The sequence below is a fragment of the Plecotus auritus genome, assembly GCF_963455305.1.
Source record: "Plecotus auritus genome assembly, chromosome: 6".
Classification (NCBI taxonomy): domain Eukaryota; kingdom Metazoa; phylum Chordata; class Mammalia; order Chiroptera; family Vespertilionidae; genus Plecotus; species Plecotus auritus.
The window spans coordinates 28,621,702-28,637,618 of NC_137773.1; the positions used below are offsets into that span (position 1 = coordinate 28,621,702).

The following is a 15,917-nucleotide window of genomic DNA, read 5'->3' on the forward strand; positions in this document are numbered from 1 at the left end:
AAAAATAAAAAGCAAAACCTTTAAAAAATCTTTTCCCATCAACAGGATTTTAGAAAAACTTCATTTCCTGGATCTTTCCTACACAAATGGCTTTTTCTCTGTCTCTTTGCTGTAGTCCCGGTCCCTGGCGGAGAGGCATGGAATGGGTGGACGGGAGAAGTGATGGAGGGTGGAGAAGCTCAGGAGGCTCAGCTCAGCCCACCACTGCCCAGCCACCTCCAGGAGGGAGCTGAGCAAACACAGAGCCAGGCGGCTGGAAGTCAGCAAACATGGAAACAGCAACTGGAGGAGAGTCTCAAAAGTAACCAATAAAATGAAAGGTTTATGGGAGAATACAGCCTGTAGCCCTGTGTACTGGGCCAGCACAGGCATAGCAGATAAGCCCCTGGGCTGGCCTGACTGCTCTCCATTAAATGAGCTGTTGGGCGAAATGCCCCACTCGAGGTCCTCTCTAGATCCAGCATTTCCCAGTCTAGGAAAGGGGACTCTGTAGAGTGAGGAAATGTGTGTGTGTGTGTGTGTGTGTGTGTGTGTGTGTGTGTGTGTATACACATGTGCACACACATACTAGTATGCACATATAAACACACACCAACTTATATTCAAAGCTTCTCCCTGAATTGCAACAAACCAAAAGAGATGCTGGGGAGTGTGGGGCTCAGAGAATGTATCTTAGAGTCGGAGGGGGTAAGTTGCAACTCTGAAGCTCACTGTTATCTGTGTGACCTCGTGCAAGTGACTTAACCTCTATGACCTCCATCCTTGACCTACTGAATGGAGCTAGTTACAGCATTCACCTCTCTGAGGCAGCAGACACCCGAGCCTTCTCCACTGAGAGGTGATTCCTATATATTTAACAACAGAAAACTACCAAATTAGATGATCAAGTGTGATATAGTTTAAGTTGTTTTTTTTTAACATTAATAATAAACATGGAACCTAAGCTAATAGAAAATACTAACATCGATTTCCTGGATTTGATAGTATACTACAGTTATGTAAGATATTATCATTGGGGGAAGCAGGGGAGAGGGTACACAGAATTTCTCTGTATTATTTTTGCTACTTCCTCTGAATCAAACCATTTAAAAATAACAAGTTGTTGTAAAAATTGACAAAAATATTATTATTGCATATATGACTGTTTGAAGATAAAGTAAAAAAATCTAAATTTGAGGTTTTCTGTAAATGAGTCACCCTAGAAAATCTACCCCTGCTCCTCTCCTCTAACTTGTTCCCCTGCAAGAGGTCCTAGTTTTTCAAGAATTAAGTTAGATAATATTTATGCAGCTCTTAGCACTTCCAGGAACAGGGCCTTGATTTTTGCTACTTTTTAAAAAATATTTTTATGGATTTCAGAGAGGAAGGGAGAGGGAGAGAGAAATAGAAACATCAATGATTGATGGCCTGCCTCCTGCACACCCCCTGCTGGGGATTGAGCCAGCAACTGGGGTATGTGTCCTTGACCGAAATCAAACCTGGGACCCTTCAGTCCGCAGGCCAAGGCTCTATCTACTGACCCAAACCAGCTAGGGTGATGTTTGCTATTTTTAAATATGATAGTGATTATTACTCAAAATGGCCACGTGGGAAAATAACATTCAATGTTTGGGACATATGTATCATGACATAGCAATTTTTAATGATGCTCTAGATGTAAGGTTATTGGCACTGAAAGCGCTTCATAATATATTAAGTGAAAAAAAGCAGGTTAAAATCTGTATGGGTAGTTTTATTCTATTCTTTTGCAAGTTAGTCTACTGCGTAGCTAAGAGCATCTGGTTCTGGAACCAGACTGCCTGGGTTCAAATCCCAGCTTGGTTACTTACCTATGTGATCTTAAGCAAAGTACCTAATCGTTCTGGACCTCAGCTTTCTCATCTGTACAATGGGTTTAATAGTAAAACCAATCATTGGATTGCTGAGGATTAAATGAGTCCATACATGTAAGTACTGGAAAATGATGCCATTCAAATGTTAGCTATCAATTATTAGATTTTATTCTGATTAATATATTCTCATTAGGAAAGAGTCTGGAGGAGCATACAAGCACCAAAATTGCAGCAGCAATTATCCTAGATGATAGGATTGCAGAACACTTTCCTCTTCCTATTTCTGCTAATATTTCTACAGGAAGTATGGGCAAAAAACAAACCTGAAATTCTTGGGATAAAAAAATATATATATGTTTTAAAAATTTTAACACACTAATTATTTCCATGTCATACCTAGAAGAAAATATGGAGAGGGAGTCCATAACAAAACCCCAAAACAGAAGATACGTTTTCTGAGTTTGCTAGTGTCTCAGAGTAACTAACTGGGCATTTCCCCCAGCCCATGGCTCTCAAAAAATGTTGGATAACACACCCATGCGAGTCACCCACGTAATGGATACATATTTTTAACCACACACGCAATCCCGTGTTCAAATATACCTCACATACACATGTACATATTATCAAAGAGAAGAGATTATACATGCAGGTTAAATGCAGTCATGGAAAGTGCCTTGGCAAGCGGCAAGCAAAGGCACAAAGAAGGTTCTGTGGGTTTCCCGGGCTCTGCTTCCCATGCAGTCCTAACCAGCAACACTTCGGGCAGCACGGACCAGCGCCTTCCTTCCCAGGTGGCTGCCTTCCCACACTGCCCACCACCTCCCTCGCTGGCACCGGCCAGACGGGGACCTTAGGTGGAAGGACTCTAGCAAACCAACCGAGTATGCACAAGAAGCAGGGAATCCTGCTCCCGCCTTCCCGAGGGCGATCTGGCTGCCCAGGACCCAGGCACTGCTGCCTCACTCCAGGGGCACAGCCCCAGGCCAGCTGCTGCTGGAGAGCTGCCCCAGGTCCACTCGGCTTCGCTACATGAAAATAAAACACCAGCCTGTTCAGGGTCCACCCGGCACATTATTGCAAGGAAGCTATAAAAGCTGCCAACATGGGTTACCTCAAGCATTTTCCTTCTCCAATACACCGGGGGTGAGGCGCTGCCTTTCCTTGGCTCCCCTGCCTTCCATCTTTTCGGAAAAGGCTTTCTGTGTCCCGACTGTGTTTATTGACATCCCAGCCTCTTGGCCGCTCCAGCTGCGCAAGAGCGATTCTCCCTCCTCGCCATTCAAAGTGGCCCCTGTTCCGACCCACTGCCCATAACATGCACTTCCAGACCACACGGCCCACTGGCTTCTCAAAGTCTGGCTCAGAAACCAAATAAAAAGCTTTTCACTCACACTCCAGTTTATGTGCAGCAGCTCAAAAGCCTTATTTTCATGTCTTACACGACTCCCACCTGAATAAATTCATTTTAAGTGCCACTTTTCCATTTGTGGATTAGGAAGCAGTGAGGAGGTCTGAGGGACAGCCCTGCGGGCTCCTTAGGATGCTACAGGCAGACAGGGATGCAAAGTGACCTGAACAGTCACACCTGAAGCCCCTCACCTAAGCCGCTGAATTCGGCCAAGCTCCTGGCTTTGTCATCATTGACAACCTGGCCCTTACAGTCCAGGCTTCTAATCCCAGCTCAGCAGGTACCTGGGTGTGTCCCCTTGGGGCTCAGGGCAACCTTAGAGGTTATTCCTCACCTGTAAAATGGGCACAATGCTGGGGGGATATTGTAATGCTTGAATGGGATGATGAAATGCACATTGATTCTATCCTATTTCATAGCCAGAAAACAGACACTAGGAAGGCTCTACACATCACAGCTGGTTCAGGGATTCGAACCCAGGCTGCCTGACACCAGGCCACTTTCCATGCCAACATAGCAACACACCCACCCAATGACCAGTGCTGGACACTGTAGAAAGAAATTTTATGTTTCAACAGAAAACTATAGCACACACTTGTGCGTTATCAAATTCTGGCCCTCTTCATTGCCACTGAGCTATTTTTCATCTCTTAGTAATTTTTTTTTTAAGTTGTCATCTATCAGTATATTGGACTGGATCTGCCATCTTGCACATTTTCTCAGTCCTTCCGCTTTCCAGTTGTTCTCCCTCCCTCCTGACGTGGCTTCACTGGAAACTACAACCTGACTGCCCAGGTCCTTATCGGGACTCCAGGTTGGCTGCAGCTGACCTTGCCCTCCAAGATCTAAAGAAGCCCTGCAAGCGGAAGCTGGTTGACTTGAGAGAAACTTCAAAGAACTCATCACCACAGCAGATCATGAATCCCCTCATTTGAATGCCTGATAGTTCACACCATTCAGCCAATACCTTCTCCTACCAAGTCCAACAGATGGTTCAGCTGGCCCTTAATGAACAAAAGGCAACTGAACGAGAACTAAACTTGTGTGGTTCAGAGGAAAGAAGAATGCCTCTTTTGTCCTTGAACAAGAGGGGGGACTAACAAAGACCCTCTCTTTGGCCAAACTTTAGTTCGGCTTCTCTGAGCCCTGAGCCTTCTCCTCAACTAGACCTTGACCTTGGCCTTCCTAACCAGGTCCACATAGCCATGTCTTAGCAGGAATCCTGATAGGTGAGTTTAGCAAGACTCCCTCTACCTTTGATGTCTGCTCTTAGTAATTTCCCACCCACTGAGCCCCTCACTCTGTTCCTTGGTGATAAATCCCTACCAGTCCTTGTATTCAGAGTTGAGCTCCATCTGTCTCTTCTACTGCAAAAGCCCTGAATAAAATCGTTTTTATCATTTTAATAAGTGTTAGAATAATGACTTCTTGTTGTTTGTTTGTTTGTTTGTTGTTAATCCTAACGAGAGAAACATCTATGTGAGAGACACGTGCCCTGACCATGGCCGGGGATAGAACCTGCAATCCAGGTACATGACCCTGATTGGGAATTGAATCTGAGACCCTTCGGTGTGTGGGCCGACACTCTTACCATTGAGCTCCACTGGCCAGGGTGAATAACTCCTTTAACAATAGTAAAGCTTGCTTCAAGTAGGAGGGCCTCTCTTTCCTGAGAAATTTCCACTCATGTCCCAATACCATTCCCAGGTCTCTGAGAGCCACCTCTTTCTCCTGCTTAGTACGAGCAAACTTATGGCAATGACTGCATTGGTTTCTCACCACCACCCTGTGAATCTTTGCCTGTCACAGGCTGGCTGCCAGCGCCCCTCCCTGCCCTGCTGGCTGCTGGCCCCCAGCTCCATGACAGGCTATTCACGCAGAGAACACGGCTATGAAAATACAGAAACGCATTTCCCATCTGGAAACGACTCAGGGCTAAATATTATGTAGGATGCGATGGTGTTCATCTACCAGCAAAAGAGAGGCTCAGAGAAACAGAGCCACGAGAAGACTGCAGGCAAGAGGGCCAGTGCGTCAGCAAGAGCTAAATTTAGCAACAGAAGCCTCTCACATCATTCTTTCAGGAAAAGGAGCCTGGGGAGAGAAAAATATGAACATATTTAAATGAAAGAACCTTTGAGAGAGGGAAAGAACCCCCGTCCTAACTGACCTGCTGCTACTTCTCAGAAACCAGTGTGGAAAAGGAGCTCTCTTGGGGAGACTGGGCCCAAGGTCAGCGGAAGGGCTCCAGCTGGCCATTCCAGACCCAAGGAACCAAATCCCCTAGTGGAAGGTCCCTTTGGCCTGTTGACTGCATGGCACAAAGGAAGCTGCAGACTGAGAAATTCAATGGTAATTGCTGGGGACAATGGGGAGCAGGTGGATTCTAAAACACTGGAAATTCTGGAAAAACCTGTAACACAGCTTTCAAACAGATGTTGCTTTCTAGTAGAGTGGCTGGTGTAAAACCGCTCACCATCCAGGCACCAGATGCCTACAGGGAGGGTTTGGATGCCCGGCAGAAGAGACAGAGACGTCCCAGGCAATGCAATGTAATGCATCCGAGCACAGGTGTGGGGCCCAGTTCATGCCAGCTCTGCCTGAAGCCAGCTCTGTGGAGTGGGGCCAGATACCCCTCTCTGGGCTAAAGATAACAAAGGTAACAGGACATTTTAACATACTAAGATAGTAAATATTTTTGGATGTATGTGTAGGGAAGAGGGAAGGCAACATCTGAATTACCCACCCCCCCTTAAGCCTCAATAATAGACCCATTCTTTAAAACATTTCATCACACTCATAAAAATGTATTGGTCCCCACAGAGGACTCATCGTTTTACTATAAAAAGAGTCTTCCTGTTATCAATGGAAGTGGGGTTTCCCTTTCCCCACTGGATGCTGAGGGTGGGGTCCTTACGGTATCTCAAGAAAAAGAATTTTCTGAGACTCGCAAGGGAGGATGAGTGATTTTTATTTGTGTGAAATTACATCCCTGGGTTTCCAAAGTCCCATTTCCCTTAATTCGGTCCTGGAAGAAGGGCAAGTGGAGATTCAGTGGGGCTAAAGCAAACCCAGTGTCCAAAGTTTCCCTTCCATGTTGTAATTAGGTCCCGTTTAGCAATAGGCTAGCTGCTGTCTGTTAGTCCATTGTGTGGGGTCCACGTGGACAAATGCAAGAGAGCAGGAGTGTGAGAGTCCCACAGGCCAGGAGTCAACCAAGAGGAACCAAGAGAGACCGAGAGAGTGAACGTCTTTGTTTAGGGGACTAAATATTCCAGGTCTTTCCCCGTTTGCAATGGCCATGCCTACTCTGGCCAATAGCCTGTTTCCAGGAGGGCAGGCCGTCAGCATCCCTGTTTTATGAAAAAGAAAGTGAGGCTCAGGAATTAAGGGCAGAAGCTCAGATCCTCCTGACAATCCTGGACTCTCTCTAATCCCACTACTTGCTGACTCCAGGCCCTCCTCAGCCAGCCAGGGACTGGGAGGAGATGGGGCCCTGGCATCCCTAGCCCCATTTGGCCAGGGGCATGCCAGCCTGCCCACCCTTCCCACAAGATGGGAAATTATCTCATCCAGGCATCCATCTCTTCTCTGGAGCTTCAACCTCTGGTCTACCAGATGTACTTCTCACCTGCAACTAAACATGCTCAAGTATTCCTCTTTTTAAACCTTCCCTGGATCCTCACACACCATTTCCCTTCCTTTCATGTTCATATATCATGAATGACATCACATTCCCTCTACTTTACCACCTCCCTCATTCATTCCCAGCTCAACTCTCTGTCCCTGCTCCTGCTTCCATAATAAGAAGGTTCAGGGAAATTAGGAGAGCTTCCTCTAAAACTCAGTAATTTAGTTAACTGTCTCATCTTTACTATCCTATCACCTCATAGATCAAAAACTTCTCATTTGCAATATATGAGTCAGAATTTGCCCTGCTGTGCATGACGGAAGCCACCAAAGTTGACATGGCTTAAGTAGGGGGAAATGGAATTCACGTGCACTGGGGTGTCTGGACCACATATCTAGTTTCAGGCATGGCTGGATCTAGGAGCTCAAACATCCGGGCTCTGAGTACCTGTCCTTTCTCCATTTAGTGAGCAAGATATGCACTATCGGGCTTACATTTACATCCTACTAATTCCAGCAAAAATAGATCATCTTCCCCAAGAGCTTGGGAGAAAGGTGCCAGGAAGGAGTCAACTGACTAGTGTCACCTGCCCACTTCTAGGGACGACGGGCAAGGGTCAGCCTTACCCAACCACACAGCATAAGGTGCTCCCTTCCTAGAAGGGAGTGGGAAATGCTGGAAAGGAAATCAACAACAGATTTCCACCTAAACAAATCTCTCCCACTCTAAGAACAAATTAGTTCTTGGCACAGGCATTCATTGGCAGCAGTAAGCAAGAATGACACCCAGGAAAAATGAATGATTAACTAACATTCCCAAATACTACAAAAATGCCCAAATACTACAACAAAAATCTATATGAGAACATGATATTTTAGTCAAGTTTATTTAGGTATGATTTTTTAAAAATATGTTTTTATTCATCGGAGAAAAAGAGAGAGAGATAGAAATACCAATGATGAGAGAGAATTATTGATCAGCTGCCCCTGCATGCCCCACATTGGGGATCGAGCCTGCAACCCCGGGTATATGCCCTGACCGTGAATTGAACCGTGACCTCCTGGTTCATAGGTCAACACTCAACCACGGAGCTGCACCAGCCCAGCGGTATGATTTACATACGGTAAAATTCACCCTTTTAGTACAAATTTTAGCAAATGCATGCAATTATGTAACCACCACCACAATCAAAATATAAAACATTCCATCAATTCCCAAAATTCCTTGGTGTCAACCCTAACCCCCATTCCTGGCCCCTGGCAACCACTGATTTGATATGGCCTTATAACTAAACAAGATATTCTGGAAGTTATATTTCCAGAATATCTTGAAGTTATTCAGTGTGTAGCCTGTTGAGTCTGGCTTATTTCACTTACAATGCATTTGAAATTCACCTGTGTTGGTGCATGTATTAGCAATTTGCTCCTTTTATTACTGAGCATCATCACTGATAAAGATACAGGGGTTCTTTAATTCACCTACAAAAATTTGATCTAAGATATTCATAAGGTACCCAACATATATCATTATTTTATATCTTGGTTCAACAAATATTTGTGTCCTCGGTATACCCAGAAACAGGGTAATATCAATGAGCAAGATAAAGTCTTGGCGGTTACATTTTAATGGAAAGAGATAGGAAATGAAGAAATATGTATAATATGTCAGGAGGTGAGAAATGACATGAGGCAAAATAGAACAGGCTAGAGCAGTGGTCGGCAAACAGCGGCTCGTGAGCCACATGCAGCTCTTTGGCCCCTTGAGTGTGGCTCTTCCACAAAATACCACGTGCGGGCGCACACGTACAGTGCGATTGAAACTTCGTGGCCCATGCGCAGAAGTCGGTTTTCAGCCTGGGCGAGTCTATTCTTGAAGAAGCGGCGTTAGAAGAAGTGGGGGTGTCGGTCACATGTGGCTCGCAAGCCGCGGTTTGCCGATCACTGGGCTAGAAGAAGGGGGGCAGAGGAGGTTGTAATAAAGTGATCATTGAAAGCTCTAAGACACTCAGAGAGAGCAAGGGCCATAAGCCTTGTGATTACCTAGAGCAGGGATGGGAAACATCTGCCAAGGCCTGTGAAATCATTCGATCTGGCCCTGCCGAGGCATCATTAAATGTTTGACCAAATATAACTGGCTAATTTTTAAGCTGATACTTTTGTATGGCCTGCAAATGATGTTATAAATATCCAAATGGCCCTTGGCAGAAAAAAGGTTCCCCACCCGAGCTAGAGGAAAACATTCCGGGCAGAAGGAACTGCCAGAGCAGAGGTCCATGGCCTGAGCTCAGTGTTTGAGGAACAAGTTGAGCAAAAGCTATGGTAGCACATCAAGGACAGGAGCAGGTGGGAGATGAGGTGGGAGGAAAGGCAGGGTCTCAAAAACCAAGGTGAGGCCTATGGGTTTCACCCTAACAAGATGGGAAATTATCTCATCCAGGCATCCATCTCTTCTCTGGAGCTTCCACCTCTGGTCTACCAGATGTACTTCTCACCTGCAACTAAACATGCTCAAGTATTCCTCTTTTTAAACCTTCCCTGGATCCTCACACACCATTACCCTTCCTTTCACGTTCATATATCATGAATGACATCACATTCCCTCTACTTTACCACCTCCCAATGCCCCAGGAACTTATTGCTATCAGGGTGTCACCTCCAGCACTGTATGTCACCTCCTGCTATAGTCAATGACATTCTTGGTACTCACTTCTCAAAAACAGTCTTTCTGTCCTGAAAGTCTCTTTCCTTGGCTTTAGTGACACCAAATTCTCCTGGCTTCTTCTATCTGGACATTCCTCAGCAAAGAGCACTGGCTATGGTCTTGGGCGAACACCATACCAGCTGTCCAGCTGCCCCCAGCAGTGCCAGGGATGTGGCTCTACCAGACACCCCGCCGCAGCCAATCAAATATATCATAGCCCACTTTACACCAGCTCCCTTATGGTCTCTAATGCAACCGAAGGATCGGAAAGAAAAGAAGTGGGGGTAATCATCATGCCCACGCTTGAAGTGCTTCTGTGAGACATCACCAAGTTTGCTTCTCCCACATTGCGCACCCAGGACGTGAGGAATATGCCTTACCTTTCACTCATCAGAGGGCTTCTTTCTCCATCTGTTGGGGCATCCTTTTTCTCCACCACGCCTGCCCTCATTAATGCAGATGTCACCGGAACAGTGATTAAACCTAATATGAAAATTTGAGTTAATTACCTGTCATTGGACTTAGAAGATGCCTTTGCCATGAAAAGTGGATTCTTTCTGGAGCCTTGTGAATTTCTCCCCCTGACCCCAGATATCTTACTTTCCTGCTCTATGGAACTTTTTTCTTTCTTTCTTTAAAAATTAACTTCACTAGGGGGAAAACAAAATGAAACATTTCTGGTTGTGGGAAGGGGGAGGGGGAAACAAGCAAACACAGTGAGGCCCCCCTGGCCCCCATCTGTTCCAAATCTTCCCCTCACAGGATGTAATGTCTAAAAAGCAAGAAAAAAAATGCCTTCCTCTTCCAACATCCAGCAGGATCTTGCATGCAAAGGGAAGAATGTCTGGTTACTCTGTGGGTTTTCATCTGCTTTTTAACTCACATGTTGCGGAATTACACTGGCCCCTCAATCCCATTCCCCCCATCCCCCAAAACCCCAGTGTTATGCGGCCAGGAGGCAGCAGGGTTCACTACTAGTGAGGAACATCCTGGCTTTGGCAATGAGCTCCCTCCCCTCCACACCACCAACCCTTTTGGCACAAAGGATTAGTTCTAAACATGACCAATGACTTTTGCAGATTTCTTAGCGCAAGACATGCCAGAGGGATGCCTGGGCCCCAGAGGAGGTGGGGCCGCCCCCGGGGGTAAAAGGGAGTGGGCTCAGAAGCCCGAACTTATTCTGCGCTCCCACCCCCACTTCCAGCACTTTGCACGCGGATGTACACAGGCAGCCAACTCTTGGACATCTGAACAGGAAGGATGTCTCCCAGTAGCTGATACAGGCCTAGCTGATACCTTTCCAGACTGGGAAGGTAATATTTATAGGGAGGGCAGCTAGCCAAGCTAGACTAGCTCCAACCTTACTCCAGCCAGCCCCTTTTTCCGTCTTCTGCAGTTGTTCAAGTTAAATGAAGAGGCATTCCTCCCTGAATTGCTTGATTTTTACGCAAGGACAGAGGCTCTTGTTAAAATGATTGAGAAACCCTGACTGCAAAGGTGGAAAAGAACCTGCATGACCTGCCCTGCCCCTTCGGCTCTTAATCTTCCTCTCTTCTGTCCCCCAGCCACCTCCAACCCCTCCTCCTGGGCCCCCAAGCTTGCTCCTTGGCACATGCTGCTTCTTTATGCCCCCACAGCACGGGTCCCCTTGTGGTCCTCCAGATGAACAACCTCTCTCTAATCCCTTTATCCTTTCCCCCAGCCCTCTCACCCCTTCTTATCACATCCTACAAGACCCTATATGGTTTACCCTCCCTCACTCACACTCTCCACTGACCTGGCTTCCTGCCACTCTTCTCCTACAACCCCTTGCTGTTGCTCAAACATACCAACTGCCCCCCCCCCTCCCCACTTAGGTCAGGGCCTTTGTATCTGCTGTTCCCTCTACCTGGAACCCCTGCTCCTAGGTCTTTGCAAGTCCAGCTCCCTCAGATGATCTAGATTTCTGCCCCAAACTACCTCTCTAGAGAGGCCTTGCTAACACTGTAATAAAAAGCTCCCCCATCCCTCCATCACTCTCCAGCAGCTCCATCCCACGCCTGCTTTATTTTAATTCACAGCATCTTTCACCACCACCAAAGGCTCTCTCCTTGACCAACCTTTACTCAGGCTCCTCCAAGCCCGGGTCTCAACTAGGCCTCAACCTTGGCCCGCCTTCAGCAGAGAATCCTGCTAGGTCGTCCCCTCCTCTTGATATCTGGTCAAGTTCCTCATCCCCATCTTCGATGGGTAAGTCCTTGGCCTGCCTTCTGCAAGAATCGTGTTACATTGGTTCTGCAAGAATCCCCCTACCCTTGATGTCTCCATCCACTGACCCCTTCACTTTGTGGGTCGTAAATCCCCAGCTGTCACTGCTGTATTCAGAGTTGAGCTCAATCTTTTTTCTGTTGTAATAGTCTTGAATAAAGTCTTCCTTACCATTTTAATAAGCATCAGAACCATTTTTCATTAACACCACCTGACAACACATGATCTTTGTGTTTACCTGTCTCCCTCCATTGGGTTGTGAGCTCCAGAAGGCAGGTCTCTGTGCTTGCTCTCTTCTGCCTCCCTAGCTTCTAGAATGGTATCTGACACGCAGCAGGTACTCAACAAATACTTGTTGAGGAACAAATCTAGCTTCCCCCACTTCTCTCTTTTTAAAAAAGTAATATATTTTTTATTGGTTTCAGAAAGGAAGGGAGTGGGAGAGATAGAAACACCAATGAGAGATAATCATTGACTGGCTGCCTCCTGCACATCCCACACTGGGGATCGGGCCTGCAACCCAGGCATGTGTCCTGACTGGGAATCAAATTGTGACCTCCTGGTTCATAGGTCGATGCTCAACCACTGAGCCCCGCCAGCCCCTACTTCTCTCTTGATCTCAGCTTACCTGCCACCCCCTCTGGGAAGTCATTCCTGAATCTTCCAAGGCTTGCCCCTGTACTTCACCTAACAGTGCTCATACTGTTCACAAGGGATAGTTCTCTGGTTTGTTTGATATGCACTTTTAATTTAATTATGTGATATACTAACATACAGAACAAAGCACGGAAGTCCATCGTGACCACCTGCCCTCCTTCCCTCCCACACCTCCACAGCACCCCACCCCTGGCTGTTTTCTCTGTATAGGCATCTGTGCACACACCGGTCTGCATGTCTCCACTCCCCCCTTCCCCACATACGTTGCCTGAGCGCCAGCTTCATTTAAAAGGGAGGAAGAGGAGTCCTGGCAGGGCTGAGAGCCAGTTCTCTACTCCCAAAACCAAGCCCAGCTTTGCACCCATCTTTCTGGCTTTCTCCACTCAGGAGGAAAGACGCCACTTCTGGGGCTGCCCTGTAAGAGGGAGGTGGCGTCTACAGGGCCAGACATCCCCAGATCACCTCTCCACCCCCAGCAAACTGACCAGGCCAGCACGGCTCAGAGTGAGCAGTCCAGGAAGCGGGGATCCTGGAGGGCATGAGGGTTCGTTAGACCACAGTGGACCAGGGCCCCGGTGGTGGTGGTGAAAGACGGGTCTCATGGGGGAGAGGAAGCTGGTTGTAGAAACCGCCCAAGTAGGTTTCCACATAAAGGAAAAGTAAACAGATGAAGGCTCTTCCTCAGCCCTTGGAGCCTCTCTGAGCAGAGCAACCCTTCAAGTGCTGAAAAGCTAATCTGATTGAAAAACGCTTTGAAAGGGCTGGGAGAGGAAGTACTGACTACTGACCACCCCCTCCGCTGGCCTGCAGCCTGAGTGTGGTCCCTTTCCCCTCCCTCGGTCCTCTGTCTGGGGCAACTATACACACAGAGACCCAGAGGAGCAGGAAGGTACCTGGGGCAGAAGCAGGAACCAACCCTGGTCCACTTAGGGCTACTGACTCCTCTTCCTGCCGAGACAAAGGGCTTCTTGAGAGCAGAAAACTGGCTGAGATTCGGAAGAGCAGACTCCACGCAGCCTTCACCCCAAGGCAAGCTGGCTCCACTCACGCCCTAGACACCTGGAGGACATTGAAGTGCCCGGCCTGCTTCCGCCGAGGCACGTCATTCCCCCCACTCCACCCTCACTTCCACGCAGGTGGGTCTCATTTCTGGCAGCCAGCAACTCCCTGACGTTTCAGGTGAAATGAGTCTCCAAGGGGGCTTGCTGAGCAATTAAAGGAAAAGGTGAACCCTCTCCAATGCTCCAGATTCTGGTTATCACCCTTGGACAGCTTTTTCTTTTTTAAATATATTTTTATTGATTTTAGAGAGGAAGGGAAAGGGAAAGAGACATAGAAACGTCAATGATAAAAATCATTGATCAGCTGCCTCCTGCACACCCCACACTGGGGATTGAGCCCACAACCCAGGCATGTGCCCTGTCTGGGGATCAAACCGTGACCTCCTGGTTCATAGGTCAACGCTCAACCACTGAGCCACGCCGGCTGGACTCCCTGGGACAGCTCTCGCAGACCTGTCGCCCACTGCCATCAAGCTGTGGTGTGACTCTCCCCGCTCCCGGTGTGAGCACTGAAAGCACCACTTCCATCACCGCAGCCTCCCCATCTCCTCTCCTGCCACCCCCCAGTATCAGGGCACGTATTTTGGGAAGGTGGCCTTTCTGGGATTGCTCCCTAATCCTAATGCCTTTGCTGGGATTCAGAAGGGAGAAATGTGGTGAATCTAGAGGTTGAATAAATTCCTTTCAACCAGAAGCTTCAATTTAAAAAGAGGAAGAGAGCACTTTCTCTGCTCTCTGTACATTCCCTTGTTTAATTTAATCCCACGAGGCAGGTACCATTTCCAAGGCTGGGAAACTGAGGCCCAGGATCACAGATAAAAAGTGGTAGGTCTGGGATCCCAATCCAGGCAATGACACCAGGGCTCAAAGGTCTTAACTATCGTATACCGTGATCCCTAAAGATGGAGTCCTCATCCTTCAGATCACATGGGAAACAACTTACATGCTAGACTGAAAGGGCACAAATGTACACATGTGGAGACCCTCATGAAGAAAACGTATGGACTGTGAGACAGCGACCACAGGTGCTCCTATAGACAGGCCCCTCGTTGCCACGGGGAGGTGGCCAGCCAATCTCATTTCTGGCAGCCAATACTTCCCTGAAGTTCCAGGTGAAATGAGTTTCCAAGTGGGTTTTCGGAACAATTAAAGGAAGAGGCGTCAGTAGCCTCTGGGGCATAACCTCGTCACCTTAACCTCCTAACATTGACCCTGCCGGTACCCACCCTCTCACTGGCTGCCAGACGAATCCATTACAACCAGAGTTAACTGTGCCCCTCCAGCCCTGTCTGATGTCCCCAATAGCGTCACTGCACCATAAAGTCAGCTCCCTTGGCCTGAGTCTCATCCACTGCCTTGAAATTTTAAGTGGAGGCAGCTTTACAGGAACCAGTTTGGCAGGATAGGTCACAAACCTGGATGAACGTCCATGCCCTTTGACATTATCATCTCCCTCTAAGAATTGTGCCCAAGGAAATGGTCGTAACTGGCAATGCTTGGGAGAAGGAGGCTGACACTTACACATAAAGGTGTTCACACATAGGTTTATCTGGAACAATGAACCTGGAATAATTCCTATGACTAACAAGAAATGGTCAACTAAACTCCAATGTATTTGATATATCCATTCAGATGGATATCCATTCAATCTGATATATCCACTCAATTGGATATTATGCATCCATTAGAATGTATGTTTATGAATTGAAATAGCATGGAAAATGCTTGGCTACTATTATAGCAAAACAAGCAGGAAATAAAATAATATAGATGGTGTGATCACAACTATGTGAAAACAAAAACACGACAGTGAAAAGGACTGAAAGGAAATGAACAAGATAAAAAAAAAAAAAGAACACTTGCTGAACACCTTGCTAACTCCTTTACATTCTTACCTCATTTAATCCTCAGGCAATCCTACTAAACCAGAACTATTTTTATCCTCACTTTACCAATGAGAAAACAGACGCTCCAAGAGAATAATTAAACTGCCCAGTGGTTGCCCAGAGCTAATAAGGGGGAAAGAAGGGACCTAAACTCAGATTTGTCCCTTTCAGGGCCTTCGCCCTTATCTTCCATGCTATACCACACCCACACTGTTAATAACTCCCCCCCCCCCCACTACTTTCTACTTTGTTTTATTTTCTAAATTGTCTACATTAACCATTATTGCATTTTTAAAACTTTTTCTTTCCATTTCAAAGGTAATACAGGCTTATAACACTTGGTATTACTTTTTTAATGCAGAAAACAATAAAGTTAGGACCAAACAACATTTAGAAACTACGATTAGACATCCTTTATCTTAAACTTCTCCACAGGTTGGCTCTCTGCTGTCCTTTGGGCCACATTTCCCATCACTTCTTTCTCATAGTCGT

General features: G+C 46.9%; 1 long non-coding RNA gene across 1 annotated transcript in view; it reads right to left on the bottom strand.

The window, feature by feature from the left end:
• LOC308252421 overlaps positions 1-15,917 on the bottom strand; it is a 320,170-nt gene that overhangs the window by 260,188 nt on the left and 44,065 nt on the right. The window contains exon 2 of the long non-coding RNA XR_013961034.1: positions 9,955-10,057. This is a non-coding gene — a long non-coding RNA (uncharacterized lncRNA). The remainder of the gene's footprint in view (positions 1-9,954; positions 10,058-15,917) is intronic.